We start from the raw sequence: 23,280 nt of genomic DNA, 5'->3' as shown, positions 1-23,280 counted from the left end.
TACAAAGTAGTCAAATGTTATTTTAAAATATTTTATTTGACTTTGACTTTTTGTATAGCCTAATACAATTATCTATAGTCATCAATTTTAAATATATACATGTATAAACACAAAGCAATTATAATTTAGTAGTAAAATTATATTTTATAAAACTATAAGTTAAAAATATATTTAAGTGGAAAAATATCAGATAAAAATCTCTCATGATAAAAAGTGATCATGGGAAGGATGGCATCATGGTGGATCAACTAGAGAAAGTATTTTATTTTTACTTCTTGTTTCATTAACCTCTCTATTAAACTGATGGCTTCAGAAACTGTGACAATCATCTTTGCTCCCTCTCTCTTGGTTTATGTGCCAAAGCTTAGCTCTTCTTGGTGATCTTTGGGGCTATGAAAAATGACATGCTAGGTATTTTTCCTCAAATAACATTAACTTTTAAAAATATTGTATTGCAATTATAATACAAATCACTAGCCCTGTGTGATTGAAATGATAACAGTATATTGTCCTTTGTTGACTTCGAATACCCAGCTCCTTCTTGCTCTTTATTTCTCCAGTTACCAGAAAGAACAGCTGTGGTTCTACATGGGGTCCACCTGGCAGCTTGAAGCATCCAGATGTCAACTCCTACTTAAAAAAAGAAAAAGCAAGCACTCTTTTGCCATGGTAATGTTGCCTTCAGAGGCAACTGGTGTGGGAGTGGAGATTAAAGGAAAGAAAAATTAGAGGCGAAAGGGCCACACTTCCATTTGATTCTCACCTGTAACAAATGCAGATGACATGCAGTGAAAAATACCAGTTCCCTGATCAATGAATTACTCTTTTCTATTTGACAGGTGTAAGTCAAGTCTCAGCTTACACTTTTCTGTGCAAATGGGTGACTTGACTATAGTTGTCATCTTATTATTTTTTAATGGAGTGTGGTTAAAGCTTTACTCCCTGTTGCAGAGAAGAGATGAGTACGTGACATTTACACCAAGAGCATGGAGCCATGACAAATACATAAAGTGAAACCCTGGGGGAGGGGAGATAGGCAAGGTTTTATGTGTATTTTATTAAAACTCAAGTTTTGCTTTGAAGTTTTAATAAAAAGTTAAGTATAACCTAAAAGTTTTAGACTGCAGATTGATCAAATGCTCTTCATATAAAGTTTATATATAATTGTTATTAAATACTTGAACACAATAAATAACTAGAGAAGACTTAGACTTACGTGTTTTATAAAGATCACACTAAAATATGATTCAAAAAAATTCAAAAATATTGGATTACCTAAAAGAAGTGTATCCATTTCTGATTACTTATTCTCACCTTCCCACGAAGGAACATTTCCAAATAATATTCACTTTTGAATTGAGACCCAAAAGAGAAAAACAAGCCATCACAATTATTGCTGTGTTTGGAAAGACAAATTTCTTTTTTGAAGTTTTAGTTTCTTTGGAAAAAGATGGGCTGGGCACAGTGGCTCACACCTGTAATCCCAGCACTTTGGGAGGCCAAGGTGGTTGGATCACCTGAGGTCAGGAGTTCGAGACCAGTCTGGCCAACATAGTGAAACCCCATCACTACTAAAAATACAAAAATTAGCCATGGTAGCACAAGCCTGTAATCCCAGCTACTCAGGAGGCTGAGATGAAGGGATTGCTTGAACCCAGGAGGTGGAGGTTACATTGAGCCGAGATTGCACCACTGCATTCCAAACTGGGTGACAGAGCGAGACTCCAGCACAATAAAAATAATAATAATAAAATAGAAATTTTTTTTAAAAAATCCTATCTTTGCAATTCTAATCATGAGTCATAACTCAACTAGACTCAGTCATTTTTACATGAATGAATTTACCCACTTGTATCAAAATTTTAAGTTCACTATTGTCACATTCCAGTACTCAATCTATGTTGATAGAAAGACATTAGAATTACAGTATTTTTCTTCATAAGGTTTCCTAGAGACATTTTGCAGCTCTTCTTCTTCCAGTATAACTATATTATATTCATATGACACTGTTTTTTTGACTGTATGTATGTCCCCAGATAATGCCTTTTCTTCTACTCTAGTTGAATAACTATAAAGAAACAATTCTATCTTCTTTTACTATTTCATACCTAAATCATAGCCCTGACTTGCCATTCACAATTTGCACTAGGACAGTCTTACAAATGCTATCATCTTAAAATAATCCTGTAGCCCAAAAATTACTATGTAAACCATCCTAACACTGAACTTAGGATAGATATTTAGTCTTTGCCCCCATTCTCAAATAAGTTTGTTTAGTTTGCCATAAGATAGCTATCCCTCTTTATAATTAACGACTCCAACAATTCCTGTTTTTTATATATTAACATAGAGCCATCATAGTTCTTACTCTAGTTAAAATCTGCTGACTTAGCCAATATCTTCCATGTATCCTACAATTCTGAGAGCCACATCTCTCAAAAAGTTAAGAGACAACTGTAATCTACAAGATGGTCTTGTTAGGGATTCATAACGGCTTCCATTTTTAGACAAAGCATCAAGAAATAAAAGGCAAAGCAATGTTTGGGGAAACTCAGAAAAAGACCTTTTGAAATGAAAACCCCCCAAAGAAAAACATTCATTTAAACTCCTAAAATTGGTCATTGCAATTAGAATACTAGCTTTTTAAATTAAAAAACAGCATTTTAAAAAGTAGATTACTATATAAAGAATGTTTAATAAAATAGTCAGAATAGGGGCCTATTTAATGTCCACTGGCAGTTGTAAATTCTCTCTTATCATCAATTTTAGAATAAGCTCAGGTTCTTATTCTAAGAAGCTGAATAAGATGGATATAGTGTACCTGCCCCCTCACGGCACCTGAAATTCCCCCACCAGTCTTGGCAGTAATGACCACAACCCTCTTTCACAATGCCCTGGGGAAGAAATAAACCTTTGCTGATGCACAGCTTTCAAGCTCATCACATCCTCTCAATTTTCATGCTTCTGTCTAGTGAGTTACTTCCCTTTCTTTTGCTTGATATTGCTCAAACCGCTGTAGGAAACCACTATTTTTAAAAAATTGCTTCATTCTGAACTCATTATCCCATTATTTTCTTCTTTCCAGTTCAATCTCTATAATGCAAAGAGTATTATTTGAGCAACTCCTTTTTACCCAGCACCATTACTTGGGGAAATACACATGCTCAAAAATATGACCCTTGTGGAACCTCTATTCAAATCGTAGGTTAAAAACCAAATAGGACACACAGAATAGAAGAAGCCACTGTATTTAATTGCTAAATGTTGTATTTCAAATATCAAAAGGTAGAGTTGTATTTTTTAAACCCTTCAGATATGGTCTAGGCATAGATGTTTTTAGAAAGCTTTCTAGGTTATTCTAATATGTAGCCAGTAATGAGATCCACTGTGCTAGAAAGTCTCCACCCTGATTGACAAATAACTTTCAGTTCTGGTTTAGGAAATCAAGGTGAGGATACAGATGTGAATCCTTTGTTTCTCAAACTTTCGTGTGCACAAGAATTATCTGGACTTCTGTTAAACACGCATGGCTGGCCAGGCACGGTGGCTTACACCTGTAATCCCAGCACTTTGAGAGGTGGGAGGATCACGAGGTCAGGAGATCGAGACCATCCTGGCTAACACAGTGAAACCCTGTCTCTACTAAAAATACAAAAAATTACCCGGGCGTGGTGGCAGGTGCGTGTAGTCCCAGCTACTCAGGAGGCTGAGGCAGGAGAATCACTTGAACCCGGGAGGTGGAGGTTGCAGTGAGCCGAGATCACACCACTGCACTCCAGCCTGGGCAACAGAGCGAGACTCTGTCTCAAATACATACATACATACATACATACATACATACATACACACACACACACACAGCTCTGGGGCTCAGACTCCAGAGAATCAGATTTCATAGGTCATATATAGAAACCCAGAACTTACATTTTCAACAAGAGGCTCTGGTAATCCTGATGCAGTGGTCTTCAGACCATGCTTTGAGGAAGGCCACTCAAAAGTCAATCACTATCCAGTCCCGTGAACTAATATTTAAGAGATGATGATATTTTAGATCATAATAAAGTAACCCAGAATCAACACATCAACATGAATATCTTGTAAGTGAATTATTTTATAAATTTATTTTCGTATCCTTTTAGTGTACAGTATTTGATTCATATTATTGCTGTTTATCATCACTAGACAGACGTTCAGAGAAATTCGAAAATTATCCTCCTCTTGCCACCCTTGGACTTATTTAGAAGACTAAAACAGTTGGGATTCACTATTTTAGAAAATAAAAAGGAAATATGAAAAAATACAGAAAAAAAGGGAAAAGAGCTTTCTTTAGTTTGTACATGCATGTTTCTATATCTGTGTGTTTTTTTAAGAGGGAGAGGGGATGACAAAAGTTAAAGTTCTTATTTTAAAATTATTAAAGGATTTAACTAATGTCATATACACCCAAGAAAATTATGTGACTTGCTTATTTTAGCTCATTGTAATTAAGTTGTTTATTAAAATGACAAACAAAGTATTTTTTAAAACATGTTTATTCCTCCAGAGAAAAAATGTCACATAAGCAAAAATACGACAGAAACAGAAAAATGCACAAAATAGGCACTTTTTCTGCCAGTAAGTACTTGGAAATTAAATGTCAATGTAAATGCAGAACGTAACACATAAGAAAAACCTTGATATGCTTTATTTATTTATGTTTTGTGTTTTAGACAAAAATTTCCAGAACAATGTTAATAAAACTTTATATTTGTACTTTTAAATTCATTTAACATTAAAATTGAGAGCATGCATATTATTCCTTATTTAGTTCTATTGTCTCCTTCTCTCATGTAGTTAAATCCATTCTTTCTCCTTGATTTAAGGCTTGAAATTCAGCTAGTTTAAACCATCTAAATCCTACCTTTCTGAGAACAGGCACACCTGCAGAAGAGCAAAGTTCTCATTGACCTTGGGAACACAGCAGTTTCAATGAAATAATCTCATTTAGTAAAAAGAAAACCATATGCGAATCAACATTAACCGCTCTTAGCCCACATCAGGGATGATAGCTCCCTTGGCACCAGTCTGAATTTTGAGCTAAGGAATTTGGCCTGATCTTCCCTATGCTCAGCCAGGACAGATTGATAAAGAGGTACAACATTAGCTTAATCAGTTGCTCCATATTTCTGAATTTTTCTAAATATGTTCCTCATTAGTTTGCTTTCAATGGAAATATAGAGAATGCTTTCACAAACATTTTTTCTTCTGAAATCAGTTCTCTGTGCATTAGAGCATTAAGCTTAGCAAATATGAGTTACGATACTACTAACACATTTACTGAGTGCCTACTTTGTGCCAGGAACTGGACTAGGAGTTATATATATAAAAAATATATATAAATATATATAAAATATATATAAATATATATAAAATATATATATAATATATATATTTATTTTTATATATTTATATACATATATTTTGTTTCTGATATTCACAAAAATCCTTCTAAAATAACTATCATTATCCCCATTACACAGATGAAAAATCTAAGGGTCAGAGAGGCTAAGTGATTTGCCCAATGGCAGAGAATTACAGGGCCAGCAAAACACTTATAATACAATGTTTCATGTGCATTGATTTACATTTTTCTAGTCTATACTGTATTTTAAAAGCAAATGTCTAACTTTTAAGAAGTGTTCACTATATTCTGGGCATTGTTCTGAGTGCTTTATATGTATTAACTCATTCAATATTTTGAATAACTCTTTGAGAGAAGTGTTTTGTTTCCATTCTACAGGTGACAAAACTGAGGCACAAAGAGCTCAAGCAACTTGTTTGTGGTCAAAAAACTGATAAATGAAGGAACCATGATTTAACCCAGCCATTGACTCCAGACCATGCTATACAAATACTAAGTAGGTTCCAATAGCCATTTTTTTTACACTTAGTTATTAAAATGTACCACTACATGCTGCTTGTACATCAGGATTTACTATAACAAGACAGAATGTCAATGTGAGTAATTCTAGTTGATAAAAAGGACTACTTCAATCCTCTACCTCCAAAGGATGGGCAGGGGTGATTGACCAGACATCAGAGGAATCATGCTATATAGGACAAATCCTGCGTCTTTTCCAGCAGTCAAGAAATTTCAGAGTAATAGTCACATCATCCTAAGTGAAGGTGTTTTTTGCAAACCCCTTAGCATATCTAAAGGGTACAACAAACAGTAAATAGGAAGAGGTGTAGATAAATAGCCTTGCAGTACTGAGAGAGGTGACACCTGACATGTAATTTCCATTAAGTTGCCTTTTCTGGCCTTTGACAAAATTCAACAACCCTTCATGCTAAAAACTCTCAATAAATTAGGTATTGATGGGACGTATCTCAAAATAATAAGAGCTATCTATGACAAATCCACAGCCAATATCATACTGAATGGGCAAAAACTGGAAGCATTCCCTTTGAAAATTGGCACAAGACAGGGATGCCCTCTCTCACCACTCCTATTCAACATAGTGTTGGAAGTTCTGGCCAGGGCAATCAGGCAGGAGAAGGAAATAAAGGGTATTCAATTAGGAAAAGAGGAAGTCAAATTGTCCCTCTTTGCAGATGACATGATTGTATATCTAGAAAACCCCATTGTCTCAGCCCAAAATCTCCTCAAGCTGATAAGCAACTTCAGCAAAGTCTCAGGATACAAAATCAATGTGCAAAAATCACAAGCATTCTTATACACCAATAACAGACTAACAGAGAGCCAAATCATGAGTCAACTCCCATTCACAATTGCTTCAAAGAGAATAAAATACCTAGGAATCCAACTTACAAGGGATGTGAAGGACCTCTTCAAGGAGAACTACGAACCACTGCTCAAGGAAATAAAAGAGGATACAAACAAATGGAAGAACATTCCATGCTCATGGGTAGGAAGAATCAATATCGTGAAAATGGCCATACTGCCCAAGGTAATTTAGAGATTCAATGCCATCCCCATCAAGGTACCAATGACTTTCTTCACAGAATTGGAAAAAACTACTTTAAAGTTCATATGGAACCAAAAAAGAGCCCGCATTGCCAAGTCAATCCTAAGCCAAAAGAACAAAGCTGGAGGCATCACGCTACCTGACTTCAAACTATACTACAAGGCTACAGTAACCAAAACAGCGTGGTACTGGTACCAAAACAGAGATATAGACCAATGGAACAGAACAGAGCCCTCAGAAATAATGCCGCATATCTACAACTATCTGATCTTTGACAAACCTGACAAAAACAAGCAATGGGGAAAGGATTCCCTATTTAATAAATGGTGCTGGGAAAACTGGCTAGCCATACGCAGAAAGCTGAAACTGGGGCCAGGCGCGGTGGCTCAACCCTGTAATTCCAGCACTTTGGGAGGCCGAGGTGGGCAGATCACAAGGTCAGGAGATCGAGACCATCCTGGCTAACATGGTGAAACCCCATCTCTACTAAAAATACAAAAAAATTAGCCGGGCATGGTGGCAGACACCTGTAGTCCCAGCTATTCGGGAGACTGAGGCAGGAGAATGGTGTGAACCCAGTAGGCGGAGCTTGCAGTGAGCTGAGATCGCGCCACTGCACTCCAGCCTGGGCAACAGAGCAAGACTCCTTCTCAAAAAAAAAAAAAAAAAAAAAAAGAAAGCTGAAACTGGATCCCTTCCTTATACCTTATACAAAAATTAATTCAACATGGATTAAAGACTTAAATGTTAGACCTAAAACCATAAAAACCCTAGAAGAAAACCTAGGCAATACCATTCAGGGTATAGGCATGGGCAAGGACTTCATGTCTAAAACACCAAAAGCAATGGCCACAAAAGCCAAAATTGACAAATGGGATCTAATTAAACTAAAGAGCTTCTGCACAGCAAAAGAAACTACCATCAGAGTGAACAGACAACCTACAAAATGGGAGAAAATTTGTGCAACCTACTTATCTGACAAAGGGCTAATATCCAGAATCTACAATGAACTCAAACAAATTTACAAGAAAAAAACAACCCCATCAAAAAGTGGGTGAAGGATATGAACAGACACTTCTCAAAAGAAGACATTTATGCAGCCAAAAAAACACATGAAAAAATGTTCATCATCACTAGCCATCAGAGAAATGCAAATCAAAACCACAATGAGATACCATCTCACACCAGTTAGAATGGTGATTATTAAAGTCAGAAAACAACAGGTGCTGGAGAGGATGTGGAGAAATAGGAACACTTTTACACTGTTGGTCGGACTGTAAACTAGTTCAACCATTGTGGAAGTCAGTGTGGCGATTCCTTAGGGATCTAGAACTAGAAATACCATTTGACCCAGCAATCCCATTACTGGGTATATACCCAAAGGATTATAAATCATGCTGCTATAAAGACACATGCACACATATGTTTATAGTGGCACTATTCACAATAGCAAAGACTTGGAACCAACCCAAATGTCCAACAACGATAGACTGGATTAAGAAAATGTGGCACATATATACCATGGAATACTATGCAGCCATAAAAAATGATGAGTTCATGTCCTTTGTAGGGACATGGATGAAACTGGAAACCATCATTCTCAGCAAACTATCGCAAGGACAAAAAACCAAACACCGCATGTTCTCACTCATAGGTGGGAATTGAACAATGAGAACACATGGACACAGGAAGGGGAACATCACACACTGGGGACTGTTGTGGGGTGGGGGTAGTGGGGAGGGATAGCATTAGGAGATATACCTAATGCTAAATGACGAGTTAATGGGTGCAGCACACCAACATGGCACATGTATACATATGTAACAAACCTGCACATTGTGCACATGTACCCTAAAACTTAAAGTATAATAATAATAAAATTTTTTAAAAAGTTGCCATTTCTGAATGATAGCACCACAATTTTGATGCATAAATATAAATATAGTGTATCTGATAGGAAAGAAATGCATATAAGGTGGCATGGCACTTCATAAAAATAGGAGAACGCTAAGAGAATAGTAAAATTCTCTTAGAAATCTAAGGAAGAGAAGGGATAGTGTGTATAATATCTAGTAGTTTTTAGTTGGTTTGTCAAATTTGAAGGAAAGCAAAAAGGGTGATTACCAACTTGTCTTATGGGAACTGGCCATGATGTAACAGCTTGAGCTAAGAGATTTGTTCTGCAAAAGCCCTAAGACTTGTTAGCAAATAATAATTTCATTAAAAGACAGAAAAAAAAAAAACATGTATCTGCAGAGAAAATAAAACTCTATCTTTTTTCACTTAATAAAATAGCAAATAACACCACTGAACTAAGACATATAAACTGCCAGGATTTTAACTGTTGAGATACTCATAAAATATGGAATCTCTCTCAGTATTGGTGGTGTTTCTTCCCTCCACCCCTCCTTTCTTACTCCCCTGGGAGTCCAGCCCCAACAATTACAGGGTTGCTATCACAGCAGCTGTCCCTGTTGCATAGTGCTGATTTTCTACATGCAAAAAATGTGAACTCTAGAGAGCTATGACAATGTGAGTTAACAATATGTCTGAATCTAGTTTGGGAAGACATGAGTTCATTGTGTTATAAGAAAAAATACTGAATGTAAGTTATTTTCTTAAGATTTTTAATTGTTGCCACTGTCATTCTGGTTTTAATTAACAACTAATACTCTGAAATGAATTATTTGAATAGAATTAATGAAGTGTACAAGTAACTTAAGGAAGTTTCAACCCCTGGCTTCTGACCTGTATATAATTTAATGAACAAACAGAAAAGAGAATGGAAAATGGTAAAATGAATGTATTATTTTCTTAACCTAAATAGACAATATTGTTTTAAAAATTGAATATCCTCTCTCAGGCTATAGAACCTATTAAGATGACTTTTCTTTTTCTAACAAACAAAAAAATGATCCTTTTTGGTCTCTTTCTTAGATTTGTCTGATCCATCTAAAAGCCAGTTTCTAGATTTCTGAACTTGACTGCTCACTACGATTAAAAGAGGATTTCCACACAATCATTTAGAAATTTCAAAATGTATGGTGTTTGGGAAATATATATCCATTATGACTACATCCAAAGCTTGGTATCAGAAGCTAAATTATTTTTTCCTTGAAATATAAATACTGCAACTTCGGTGGCATGGCACTATTGAAAACAGCTTGCCATATGCCTTTGATTTCACTGAGAGACGTGCCATCTGCCACCACACGCAAAAATGATTCAAAAAAATGAAAAAGAATGGTAGAAGATTGCGATCAAATGTGAGAATGTTACCCATCATGTGTGGTCTAAGACTGGGCCTGGGTACTAGTTCAGATTACCTCTAGTCATGAAGTCAAAGCCGGACAGAAACAAATAAATTCTCATTTTTTCTGTGGGTAATGAACTGAGTACAGTGTAGTTCCCTCAGCATGATTATTGATACAGATTTAGAAAGAAGTCTTTGATATGAAAGTAAAAAAACCAAAGATCCTAGGGCAATGCTTATTTTAAAGGAGTTTTGGCCCAAGGACTGGGATTAAAACAGGGAGAACTTGCTTATGCACAGTTAATTTATTTGTAAAAATTCAATACCTTCATGGGACTTTGGAGAAAGAAGAAAATGGCAAGATATCAGAGACTTTTGGGGGGGATATATGTATATCGAAGAAATGTATAAATCTATTTAGGTACTATATTTTATCAAGTGCTAAATCAGCCAAGTGTGTATTTTAACTCTACATAATAAAATCACTGCGATAAATCCCTTCAGATGATTCCCAAAGAACAGAGGTAATTTTTCTAAGAAGCTTAAAAATAGAAATCTCTCTTAAATGCATCCAGACAGTGCCCCTTACAATCACTACTTTGTCCCAAAAGAAAAAGAGAGCAGAACAAAATGTAAATTTTATAGGAAAAATTTTACAAGTAACTATTAGTTTATTTGGTTTGTTTATTTGAAGAAGGAAAAGATTCAAAACCTACGGACCAAATTTTGGCTAAGAGAATACTATCTTAGTCTGTTTTTTTGTTGTTGCTATGCCTGACTGAGGCTGGGCAGTTTATAAAGAAAAGAGGTTTGTTTAGCTTATGGTTCTGTAGGCTAGGAAGTTCAAAGACCATGACACTAGCATCTGCTCAGCTTTTGGTGACAGCATTTCGTGCTGTGTCAAGACATGGCAGAAGGTCAAAGGGGAAGCAGACACGTGTGAAGAGACAAATTCTGAGGGGTATCTTGACTTCATCACAACCCACTCTGGGAGGAACTAATCCAGTATTCCCATAGCAGAAACTCACTCATTACTATGAGAACCGAACCAACTCATTCAGGAGAGCTCTGCCCCCGTGACCCAAGTACTTCCCACTAGGCCTCACCTCACAGCACTACCACATTGGGGATCAAATTTCAACACGAGTTTTGGTGAGGACAAATTAAACCATACCCACATAGGAAGTACCACACGAACAAAGAAGCTGGATTTCTTTATAAAAGAAAAAGAGAGAACATGTTATTAAACTGTAAAATTGGTTTTGAGAATGAAATGCAATCCTGTTTCAGAAATTTGTAGCCAGTATTACAGGGTAGTCTTGTGCCTGGCTTGTGAGGCTTATTTGAAATGTTTCATTCCAGATAATCAAGGGGAAAATAGTTTCCAAATAATAGCATTTCCAGGACTCTTCTAAAAAATAAAATTAAAGATACGCAGCTCCCCCCAAATATCTAATTATTACAAATAACTATATTAGAACTGCTCTAGAAAGTTTATGCCACCATTTATTGAAAAGTATTTAATGGGCATCTAAAAAGGCATTATAGGAAAACAAGTAAAGTAATAATAATAATACATGGCATTTGTATATCACTTTTTTACTTATTTGTATTATATTTATAAAATATGTGTTCCTATTTTATAGATAAGAAAATTAAGGCTTATCAGGGTTCACCTATCTAATGTCAAATAGCTAATAAATGTTGAAATCAGAAGTGAACATAGTCTTATGACATCATATCAGAGTTCCTTATATTCCAGCACCATTCCTCTTAGCCTAAGACACAGTGGTTTCCACTTTCAGGGTCTGATATACAATTCCATACAGTTGCCCTCAATATTTTCCATCTTGTTTAAGTGGAAGTACTCCAGAAGCAGTAACATTTTAGCTGTTCTCAACAATAGACCCCTCTGTATAGACTGAGGAATTAAGGGTTTTAAAGGGAAAGTGAGAAGTATCTTTATGTCACAATTTGACACAATCTACTTGTATGACAAGTTATACATGCATGAAATAAATACTAGAGTAAACAATATGTCCTTGCTAATAGTATCAAATATGAACATATGAGAGTGATAATTTGATCAGTACAATAGATCAGACATTATATAACAGGGTTCATGTAGAATAAATATCTCACAATTTGCCTATCCAGATCAAATTTGTATATATAGTGTACAAATGACTATATATGAAATATATATATATACACAAATGACTACATATAGTTGGCATAGTACAGTGGTATTAGGCAGAGAATTTTGAATTGTAAAATAAATAATCTCTGCAAATTATCTAATAACTTATTTGTGAAGAAGGTCTAATTTTGAAACTGTTTCGCTGCTGTAAAATCAACTTCAAATAAAAGAGACACCACAAAATAGGGTGTCTCCAAAGGAAATCTTCAAAGACAGGAGAGTGGGGTAATCAAAGAAAAGTTTAAAATTTGCTGAATTTCTTGGGCAAAAAAATTGAAGTCTTTGAATAATATTTCTCTGAGTCATATTGCATCTACCATTTCTAGAAATATGTACAGCTATTAATAGAGAAAAGCAAAAGAAGCATCAGAAGCTGAGAAAAGGCAAGAAGACAAAGCAGGAAAGAAAACAAATGTCTTTGCAGTGCAGCCGTCAGAGTTTAGTCAAAATATTCTAGGACCATGAGACTGGGATCCTGTCCAGTCGGGAGGAGAGAGCTAGATATGGATGAAGGCACTTAGACAGTCCAGTTAAGAACTCTGATCCATTCTTTGTCTACACTCTGAAATCTGCAGAGTCCTTCATTCACAGGGGAGTTTACCCTTCACTTTGTGGAGCTAAGTATGTTAATAAAACATTACCCAGAGCTGTTCCTACAAAAAGCACATATCAAATAAGAAGGTAGAATGAGATGATCTCCAAGGTCTCTTCCCACTTTAACATGAGAATTTGCTAAGTGAAAAGCCTAATTATATTTTCAATTTTTAAAAAACGGAAATTTTCATTTAAAAAAAATTCATAATTCAGGAGCTCTTTTATCAAGAGGTTGGGAGATTAGGTGGCTAATTTTATACAACCTATTTTCTATTAGGTTTGGGATGCAGTTTTTGTCCCTAGATAATGGAAGAAATTCTCTTAATTGATACTTGTTATTAATTCTTTTGTTTCCCCATTTTCTAGTTGCGCTTTTTTTCACTTGCCAGTTTAGGAATTTGCTTGGCTCTTTTCCTATATTTAATGACTATATTTAAAAAAAGGACTTGGCCATGTGCCTAGAGGCTCTTGGGTGTTGGGTGCCATATAAACAAAATTAATTACTAACTTCAGTGCCAATATCACATCATTGGAAATGAGAGGTTAGTCGACCAAAAAAAAAAAAAAAGACAAGTAAAAATTTCAACAAATAATAGTATGCATAAAATAAAAAATTAATCAAGCATAAATTTGTATATATTTGTATAGTGTTTAGTTTTTCCTAATATACTCATATACATTATGTCAGGCCTTTGAGCCCAAGTCAAGCCATCGCATCCCCTGTGACTTGCATGTATACGCCCAGATGGCCTGAAGTAACTGAAGAATCACAAAAGAAGTGAATATGCCCTGCCCCACCTTAACTGATGACATTCCACCACAAAAGAAGTGTAAATGGCTGGTCCTTGCCTTAACTGATGACATTACCTTGTGAAAGTCCTTTTCCTGGCTCAACCTGGCTCAAAAAGCACCCCCACTGAGCATCTTGCGACCCCCACTCCTGCCCGCCAGAGAACAAACCCCCTTTGACTGTAATTTTCCTTTACCTACACAAATCCTATAAAACGGCCCCACCCTTATCTCCCTTTGCTGACTCTCTTTTCGGACTCAGCCCGCCTGCACCCAGGTGAAATAAACAGCCATGTTGCTCACACAAAACCTGTTTGGTGGTCTCTTCACAGGGACGCACATGAAATTTGGTGCTGTGACTCGGATCGGGGGACCTCCCTTGGGAGATCAATCCCCTGTACTCCTGTTCTTTGCTCCGTGAGAAAGATCCACCTATGACCTCAGGTCCTCAGACCGACCAGCCCAAGGAACATCTTACCAATTTTAAATCAGGTAAGCAGCCTCTTCTTACTCTCTTCTCCAACCTCTCTCACTGTCCCTCAACCACTTTCTCCTTTCCACTCTTCAATCTCTCCCTTCTCTTAATTTCAATTCCTTTCATTTTCTGGGAGAGACAAAGGAGACTCGTTTTATCCATGGACCCAAAACTCCGGCGCCAGTCACAGACTGGGAAGGCAGCCTTCCCTTGGTGTTTAATCATTGCAGGGATGCCTCTCTGATTATACACCCACGTTTCCAGGGTGTCAGACCATGCAGGGACGCCTGCCTTGGTCCTTCACCCTTAGCGGCAAGTCCCACTTTTCTGGAGAAAGGGCAAGTACCTCAATCCCTTCTCTCCTTGTCTCTACCCCTTCTCTGCTTTTCTGGGAGAGGGGCAAGTACCCCTCAATCCCTTCTCCTTCACCCTTAGCGGCAAGTCCCGCTTTTCTACAGGGCAAGAACCCCCAATCCCTTATTTTCATGAGCCAACCTCTTATCTCTGCACCCCAATCTCTTATTTCTGCACCCCAACCTCTTATCTCTGTGCCCCAATCCCTTATTTCTGCACCCCAACCTCTTCTCTCTGTGCCCCAATCCCTTATTTCTGTGCCCCAACCTCTTATCTCTGCACCCCAATCCCCTATTTCCACACCCCAACCTCTTATCTCTGTGCCCCAATCCCTTATTTCCACACCCCGACCTCTTATCTCTGTGCCCCAATCCCTTATTTCCATGCCCTGACCTCTTATCTCTGTGCCCCAACCCCTTTTCCCACTTTTCTGGAAGGTAAGAACCCCCAAACGCCTTCCCTCCGTTTCTCTACTCTCTCTTTTCTCTAGGCTTGCTTCCTTCACTATGGGCAAACTTCCACCCTCCATTCCTCCTTCTACTCCCTTGGCCTGTGTTCTCAAAAACTTAAAACCTCTTCAACTCACACCTGACCTAAAACCTAAATGCCTTATTTTCTTCTGCAATGCCGCTTGACCCCAATACAAACTCGACAGTAGTTCCTAATAGCCAGAAAATGGCACTTTGAATTTTTCCATCCTGCAAAATCTAAATAATTCTTGTCGTAAAATAGGCAAACGGTCTGAGGTGCCTGACGTCCCGTCATTCTTTTACACATCAGTCCCTTCCTAGTCTCTGTGCCCAGTGCAACTCATCCCAAATCTTCCTTCTTTCCCTCCCACCTGTCCCCTCAGTACCAACCCCAAGCATCACTGAGTCTTTCTAATCTTCCTTTTCTACAGACCCATCTGACCTCTCCCTTCCTCCCCAGGCTGCTCCTCGCCAGGCCGAGCTAGGTCCCAATTCTTCCTCAGCCTCTGCTCCTCCACCCTATAATCTTTTTATCACCTCCCCTCCTCACACCTGGTCCGGCTTACAGTTTCGTTCCGTGACTAGCCCTCCCCTACCTGCCCAGCAATTTACTCTTAAAAAGGTGGCTGGAGCCAAAGGCATAGTCAAGGTTAATGCTCCTTTTTCTTTATCCCAAATCAGAAGCGTTTAGGCTCTTTTTCATCAAATATAAAAATCCAGCCCAGTTCATGGCTCATTTGGCAGCAACCCTGAAATGCTTTACAGCCCTAGACCCTGATAGGTCAAAAGGCCGTCTTATTCTCAATATACATTTTATTACCCAATCTGCTCCCAACATTAAATAAAACTCCAAAAATTGGAATCTGGCCCTCAAACCACACAACAGGAATTAATTAACCTCACCTTCAAGGTGTACAATAACAGAAAAAAGTTGCAATTCCTTGCCTCCACTGTGAGACAAACCCCAGCCACATCTCCAGCACACAAGAACTTCCAAATGCCTGAACGGCAGCGGCCAGGCGTTCCTCCAGAACCTCCTCCCCCAGGAGCTTGCTACACTTGCCGGAAATCTGGCCACTGGGCCAAGGAATGCCCGCAGCCCGGGATTCCTCCTAAGCCACGTCCCATCTGTGTGGGACCCCACTGAAAATCAGACTGTTCAACTCACCTGGCAGCCACTCCCAGAGCCCCTGGAACTCAGTCAAGGCTCTCTGACTGACTCCTTCCCAGATCTTCTCGGCTTAGCGGCTGAAGACTGACACTGCCTGATCGCCTGGGAAGCCCCCTAGACCATCACGGACACCGAGCTTCAGGTAACTCTCACAGTGGAAGGTAAGCCCGTCCCCTTCTTAATCAATACGGAGGCTACCCACTCCACATTACCTTCTTTTCAAGGGCCTGTTTCTCTTGCCTCCATAACTGTTGTGAGTATTGACGGCCAGGCTTCTAAACCTCTTAAAACTCCCCAACTCTGGTGCCAACTTAGACAATACTCTTTTAAGCACTCCTTTTTAGTTATCCCCACCTGCCCAGTTCCCTTATCAGGCTGAGACACTTTAAATTATCTGCTTCCCTGACTATTCCTGGACTACAGCTATATCTCATTGCCGCCCTTCTTCCCAATCCAAAGCCTCCTTTGCGTCCTCCTCTTGTATCCCCCCACCTTAACCCACAAGTATAAGTTACCTCTACTCCCTCCTTGGTGACTGATCATGCACCCCTTACCATCTCATTAAAACCTAATCACCCTTACCCCACTCAACGCCAATATCCCATCCCGCAGCACGCTTTAAAAAGATTAAAGCCTGTTATCACTCACCTGCTACAGCATGGCCTTTTAAAGCCTATAAACTCTCCTTACAATTCCCCCATTTTACCTGTCCTAAAACCAGACAAGCCTTACAAGTTAGTTCAGGATCTACACCTTATCAACCAAATTGTTTTGCCTATCCACCCTGTGGTGCCCAACCCATACACTCTTTTGTCCTCAATACCTTCCTTCACAACTCACTATTCCGTGCTTGATCTTAAAGATGCTTTTTTCACTATTCCCCTGCATCCCTCATCCCAGCCTCTCTTTGCTTTTACTTAGACTGACCCTGACACCCATTAGGCTCAGCAAATTACCAAGGCTGTACTGCCGCAAGGCTTCATAGACAGCCCCCATTACTTCAGTCAAGCCCAAATTTCATCCTCATCTGTTACCTATCTCGGCATAATTCTCATAAAAACACACGTGCTTTCCCTGCTGATCGTGTCCAATTAATCTCGCAAACCTCAATCCCTTACAAAACAACAACTCCTTTCCTTCCTAGGCATATTTAGTGCGGTCAGAATTCTTACACGAGAGCCAGGACCGCACCCTGTAGCCTTTCTGTGCAAACAACTTGACCTTACTGTTTTAGCCTAGCCCTCATGTCTGCGTGCAGCAGCTGCCGCTGCTTTAATACTTTTAGAGGCCCTCAAAATCACAAACTATGCTCAACTCAGTCTCTACAGTTCTCATAACTTCCAAAATCTGTTTTCTTCCTCATACCTGACGCATATACTTTCTGCTTCCCGGCTCCTTCAGCTATACTCACTCTTCGTTGAGTCTCCCACAATTACCATTGTTCCTGGCCCAGACTTCAATCCAGCCTCCCACATTATTCCTGATACCACACCTGACCCTCATGACTGTATCTCTCTGATCCACCTGACATTCACCTCATTTCCCCAAATTTCCTTCTTTCCTGTTCCTCACCCTGATCACGCTTGATTTATTGATGGCGGTTCCACCAGGCCTAATCGCCACACACCAGCAAAGGCAGGTTATGCTATAGTACAAGCCACTAGCCTGCCTCTTAGAACCTCTCATTTCCTTTCCAACGTGGAAATCTATCTTCAAGGAAATAACTTCTCAGTGTTCCATCTGCTATTCTACTACTCCTCAGGGATTATTCAGGCCCCCCTCCCTTCCCTACACATCAAGCTCGAGGATTTGCCCCACCCAGGACTGGCAAATTAGCTTTACTCAACATGCCCGAGTCAGGAAACTAAAATACCTCTTAGTCTAAGTAGACACTTTCACTGAATAAGTAAAGGCCTTTCCTACAGGGTCTGAGAAGGCCACTGCAGTCATTTCTTCCCTTCTGTCAGACATAATTCCTCAGTTTAGCCTTCCCACCTCAATACAGTCTGATAACAGACGAGCCTTTATTAGTCAAATCAACCAAGCAGTGTTTCAGTCTCTCAGTATTCAGTGAAACCTTTATATCCCTCACGGTCCTCCATCTTCAAGAAATGTAGAATGGACTAAAGGTCTTTTAAAAACACACCTCACCAAGCTCAGCCACCAACTTAAAAAGGACTGGACAATACTTTTACCACTTTCCCTTCTCAGAATTCAGGCCTGTCTTCGGAATGCTACAGGGTACAGCCCATTTAAGCTCCTGTATAGACGCTCCTTTTTATTAGGCCCCAGTCTCATTCCAGACACCAGACCAACTTAGACTGTGCCTCAAAAAAAAAAAAAAAAAAAAAAGAAAAAAAACTCGTCATCCCTACCATTTTCTGTCTAGTCATACTCCTATTCACCATTCTCAACTACTCATACATGCCCTGCTCTTGTTTACACTGAGGGTTTACACTGTTTTTCCAAGCCATCAAAGCTGATTATCTCCTGGTGCTATCCCCAAACTACCACCTTAACTCTTGAAGTAAATAAATAATCTTTGCTGGTAGGACTATGCCAAATCTCCTTAAGCACTCTCTAATCAGATATCCTGAGTCGTCCCAATTCTTAGACCTTTTATACCTGTTTTTCTCCTTCTGTTATTCCATTTAGTTTTTCAATTCATACAAAACCGTATCCAGGCCATCACCAATCATTCTATATGACAAATGTTTCTTCTAACATCCCCACAATATCACCCCTTACCACAAGACCTCCCTTCAGCTTAATCCCTCCCACTCCAGGTTCCCACGCCACCCCTAATCCCGCTTGAAGCAGCCCTGAGAAACATCGCCCATTCTCTCTCCATACCACCCCCCAAAAGTTTTCGCCGCCCCAACACTTCAACACTATTTTGTTTTATTTTTCTTATTAATATAAGAAGGCAGGAATGTCAGGCCTCTGAGCCCAAGTCAAGCCATCGCATCCCCTGTGACTTGCATGTATACGCCCAGATGGCTTGAAGTAACTGAAGAATCACAAAAGAAGTGAATATGCCCTGCCCCACCTTAACTGATGACATTCCACCACAAAAGAAGTGTAAATGGCCGGTCCTTGCCTTAACTGATGACATTACCTTGTGAAAGTCCTTTTCCTGGCTCATCCTGGCTCAAAAAGCACCCCTACTGAGTACCTTGCGACCCCCACTCCTGCCAGCCAGAGAACAAACCCCCTTTGACTGTAATTTTCCTTTACCTACCCAAATCCTATAAAATGGCCCCACCCTTATCTCCCTTTGCTGACTCTCTTTTCGGACTCAGCCCGCCTGCACCCAGGTGAAATAAACAGCCATGTTGCTCACACAAAGCCTGTTTGGTGGTCTCTTCACACGGACGCGCATGAAATTTGGTGCCGTTTTTTGTTGCTCACACAAAGCCTGTTTGGTGGTCTCTTCACACGGACGCGCGTGAAACATTATTTCATCTGGTTGTCAAAATAACCTCATGTGCTGGCTATTACAGATATTTCTAACCTCATTTTACAAACTTAAGGAACTTAGCCCCAGAGATGTTAATCTGTCTCTGTTTTTTTTTTCTTTTTTTCATTCACTTAACAAATACTTACTGAAAACCTACTAAGCGCCATATGTTGCCCTAAGAATTGTAGGGTGACAAACCATCCCAGCTTGCCCAGAACTAGGGAGATTCCTGGGATGCAGATTTTTCGTGCTAAAACGGGACTGTCCCGGGCAAACTGGGATGGTTGGTCAGCTTAACACAATCTGGCCACCCTAACAGCACATCACAGTTCAAGTCACAAAATAAACCACACCAGATGGAGAGCTCTGTCTCTCTCTCTCTCTCATTATTTTTGCCTCACTTGGGACTTTTATTTCTGGACCCTACTCTCAGCATTAGAATAAAAGTTCTCCTTAATGTTGCCAGTGATCACCCAAGCACCCAAAACTAGCTTTGTTGCCCACTTGTCTGCAAAATTTGATATTCTGACGACCTGATACTCTCTTTGGCCTTTACTCTTTCCCTTGCTTTTCTCTTTCATAATGCCCAACATCTTCCCATCTAAACTTTCATCATTAAGCGCATGGCACCCAAATGTATACCCACAGCTGCAATGTGATGGCTTTGACATGTGGATGTGTATGACTAAAAGGTATCTCCTTAACTCCAGGCTATCCCAAGTATTCAGATAAACTAAATCTCAACAAAAATGTTGTTTTCTCCACCCCCAATTCTTCCTCTTGACTTTCCTATCTCTGTCTTCAGGCAACACCACTCTGTTAGTACTAGGCTCATTCTCAGCCACCAGTGGTCTCTTTCTCTCCCTATTCACCACATCTAAGGTGTTAACAGTTCCCAGCAAGTAGTCCTTCAGAAAGTTTTTCATATTCATCCCTTCTTTTCTTTCCCCACTGTTACCACCTTAGCTAAATTCCTCTTTACCTCCCTAGGGTTATTGTTCTGGTCTCTTCCCTGAACCAGCTCCACCCTCCACCTTCACATTCATTTCTTTCTTCACTCCAGTTTAGTCTACACTGCTCCCAGGTTAAAGTGCATTCTGGCTTTAATGCCCAATGTTCTTTTGTATGAGCCCCATTCTCCAGCCAAAAAATAACCATTTGCTATGCAGTCTTTTCCTCTTTGTGCCTTTGTTATATTATTCCTTATGTGCATAATATTTTATTCTGTCAAATTTAACTCATCTTTCAAGGCAATCTTAAATTTCAAAGTTCCATAGAAATATTTTGTAGTTTCAAATGGATGAGAACCCCTTCCTATGAACTCACTTCACTTTGTACTTCTAAACGCTCATCCTCACCTGCTTTATATTGTAATTATTTGTATTCTTTTCTCAGTCCTCCAACTAGAATGTATACTTCTCAAGACCGAGGCTGTGTCCTATTCATTCTAGTTCCCCTGCTTAACGCAGCAGGTGTTCATTATGTTTTTATGAAAGATTGAATTACTTTAACTCCTCACCCAATTCTGGCTTCAGAAATGAATTTTGTAAATTAGTCATTTCAGATATTTAAAATTTAGTGTGTGCCTTAAACAAATATATAATGAATTCATGAACAATGTAATTTTAAAAAAAAAACCCTCAAACACCCAAGGATTATCCAACATCAACACAAAGTTCCTGAGTACAGAGGTATCCCTAGGATCATTACTCTAGTGTGCAGGTTTGTACACATACATGTTGTCAGCCCAGCCAGCCCCTTATCAGCTACTCTGCAGAAAAGGCCGCAGACAAGGAGAGCTATTCCAGGATGGGCAATCACTTGCATTCAGAAAATAGACTTTAATTGAGTAATTTTTCAGATGGTTGAAATTTAATTGGTATTGCACTGGAAAAAGAATGCCTGTTTGGGGCCTAAATTGTTCCTCCCCATTTAGAGGGGACACAATGTAAGTATAAGACTCATGCAGTTTGGGAATTATAAAGATTTGGATTTTAGGACAGTCCCAAAATAAACCCATCATTTCAGGCCTTAGAGGGTTTCACTTAATCTGGAATCAATTGAAACACTGTAACTAAAAGGTTCATCACAATATTTAGTCTTTATAGACCCAATTTCCAAAATATCAAAGTTGAAGGGAAGTAGAGTCATTTTTCATCATATTTGCAAAAAAATTCTCCTACAGGCTTTGGACCTGCATCTGGAGGGAAAAATAAGAGATTAATGGGGAAAAAAATCATATTATATCTTACCTTATCCACTGCCCCCTGCCTTCAAATCTCTCCCCATCATAAGGTTTCTTCAGTCATGCACAAATACTTCAGAGACTGCTACCTCAGACACTGCCGTCAGCGCCCAGAGGATTGAGATTTAGTTTTTGCATCTTAATTACAGCTGACTCTTTTTCCCTTGTTCTGAGCTGAGTTATAGCAAGGAAAGGGGGAGATGAATGAATGACCCATGCATCTGACATCTAATATCTGCTACTTCAGATTTAGGGTTTGATTTAGTGTCTCTATCAGAGAGTTTGAGGAAACAAAGTCTTTTATCTTCTTTAAATAAACTCATGCACTGAAGCACAATTTACCTTCTCTGGCAGTTTTATTATTCAGAACAATGGGCTTTTTTAGTTGTGCAATATTTTGGCTTTTCCCTTTCCTCTCATGTTTATAAACAAAAACATTCAGTTTAGTAATTTAAACAAGGATAAAACAGAAGTGGTGCATGGCACTAAGACTACAAAAGTGCCATGTTGTCATTTTCTTTTTTTTTTTTTTTTTTACAAAGGACATATAATTGAAAGCAAAAGACTCCTTATCTTTGTATTTAAATAATGACCTAAATTCAGTACACGAAAATGACCTTTTCTGTGGATGCATTGTGGCTGTTACCTCATCACCCTTTCATCTATATGAAACTTTGTATGAGTCAGTTTCTGAAGCATGAGGTCCTCCACTCTACCCACAGGCTCCAGCCACAGTGATAAATGGGGCCCAAGCCCCACCTCTGTTCCACTAACTAACCATAGCTACCCTGCCTGGCAGTTGCTCTTTCCCAAAAGACTGAGCACCTCTTTTTCGACACAAATGTACCACCTGTTCTTCCAAATTTTTCCTGGTGCTGCATTGGCTCACAGGAATATGCTTTTGTTTTCCCTAATTGACCTGCTTAGAAGAGGCATTGTTTTGTTATTTGCACGAAGGCATTATATAACCTAGCTGCAACTTGGCCCTTGGATCTGATGTATGTGCTCTGGATGAATGGTGAAAACACTATGCAACGAGGATTAAGCAGGCTTCATTAAGAGAAACAAAAAATCATACAACAGTTTTGCTAATCCAGCATTTACTTGCATTGAAAGTCATTTACTTCCATTGAAAGTCAACAAATGGGTGAGGTGTGGTGCTCACGCCTTTAACCCCAGCACTTGGGGAGGCTGAGATAGGAGGATCACTTGAGCCCAGGAGTTTGAGACCAGCCTGGACAACATGGTGAGACCCCGTCTCTGCAAAAATAAATAAATAAATAAATAAATAAAAGTTTAAA

This window comes from Pan troglodytes, chromosome 5, assembly GCF_028858775.2.
Source record: "Pan troglodytes isolate AG18354 chromosome 5, NHGRI_mPanTro3-v2.0_pri, whole genome shotgun sequence".
Lineage (NCBI taxonomy): Eukaryota > Metazoa > Chordata > Mammalia > Primates > Hominidae > Pan > Pan troglodytes.
Note: the sequence above shows the minus strand (reverse complement) of the source record.